The sequence below is a fragment of the Rhagoletis zephyria genome, unplaced genomic scaffold (assembly GCF_001687245.7).
Source record: "Rhagoletis zephyria isolate East Lansing unplaced genomic scaffold, Rhagoletis_zephyria_1.1 Rzeph_scaffold_01118, whole genome shotgun sequence".
Lineage (NCBI taxonomy): Eukaryota > Metazoa > Arthropoda > Insecta > Diptera > Tephritidae > Rhagoletis > Rhagoletis zephyria.
Genome location: NW_016158202.1, coordinates 64,506 through 65,829, shown reverse-complemented (window position 1 = coordinate 65,829; position 1,324 = coordinate 64,506). Strand labels below are relative to the sequence as shown.

Genomic DNA, 1,324 nt, shown 5'->3' with positions numbered 1-1,324 from the left:
CGAGTCGAAGCTTTGGGATGTCGCGTGTGTTCAAGTCGATCACCCCCATCAAAGACACCCCAAAACGGTGCAACAACTACTCACTTGCAAGTTTTTACTAGTTTTGTGTTCAATAACTTTTTCTGCTGGTTTTCTCTTTTTTCCAATTTCACGTTCTATTTTGCTCGATTTCTTTATTAAAAAAGCATGAATAAATTATTGCATTTTTGAGATTGCAATTAAAATGTTTGACTGAATCAGTGATTTGATTGCAAAAAAAAAATTAAATTGATTGTAGTTTTTACAATCAGAAAAATGGAATAAATTTTGATTGTAATCCTATTAGTAGCGCAATCATTGATTGCCAAAAAAATTGATTGCAAATTTTTACAGCTCTGGTAAATGCAATGCTTACGGCATCCGATTCTATGATTGTTTTGGGCGACTTAAATCTGCCACACATTTAATGCAACATTTTTGACACCGATGTTGTACGAGTTTCATCTAGACATAGTTACAATGTATTTCTGGAGGAAATAGCTGAACTTTGCTTTAAAAAAATAAATATATGGCCAAATAAGTTTTGAAAGGTCTTGGATCTCGTTTACGTGGATGATGTTCCGAAGTCCTCTATTAATCGGTGTGATCCACTAGTTTTGCCAGAGGATGCATACCATCCCGCTCTTGATTTAAGTTACGAAATCATAAATGAAATACATAATAATAAGTCGTATAGGTCAAGTACTAGATATGTTTTTGCGAAAGCAAATTTCAGAAAAATTAACAAAGAACAATCAAAGATATCTTGGCCAATATATAGATGCGTAGCGTTGAGCACTTTAATGATACTGTTTTCAATTTGTTTCCAAAATGTGTGCCAAAATGTAACATTGTTTATGAAGAACCAATACAATTACCGTTCACTAAAGAGCTAAGTCACATTCTTTTAAACTGTATAAAAAAAACGGGCTTACACAGTGATTACGTAAAGTACTCAGTTTTGCGGCATAAGAAATGTTATAAATCATATTTATGTAAAATTTAGATGAATTTAATTAACAGTCCTAAATCATTTCCGTCCGCTCTGTTTTTCTGAGGGAACACCCTACTTGAAGAGGTCCACAAATGGCAATTGTATTTTATCATGAAAATTTTTCGACTTCCGGAATGCTCACCCACATCTGCTATTATGTTGGAAACAGGGCACCCTGAAATTGTGCATATGGAAACTGTGCATACGAAATAATGCATATGAAAAAACCCGAAATAATGCATACGAAAAAAACCGAAATAATGCATATATGCACAGTTTCGGTTGAAAACCGAAATAATGCATATGAAAAAA

At 33.4% G+C, this 1,324-nt stretch overlaps 1 long non-coding RNA gene across 1 annotated transcript in view; it reads right to left on the bottom strand.

The window, feature by feature from the left end:
- Positions 1–808: 808 nt before the first annotated feature.
- Positions 809–1,324, bottom strand: part of LOC108362846 (uncharacterized) — a 14,195-nt gene continuing 13,679 nt past the window's right edge. Inside the window, exon 3 of the long non-coding RNA XR_001847524.1 lies at positions 809–910. This is a non-coding gene — a long non-coding RNA (uncharacterized LOC108362846). The remainder of the gene's footprint in view (positions 911–1,324) is intronic.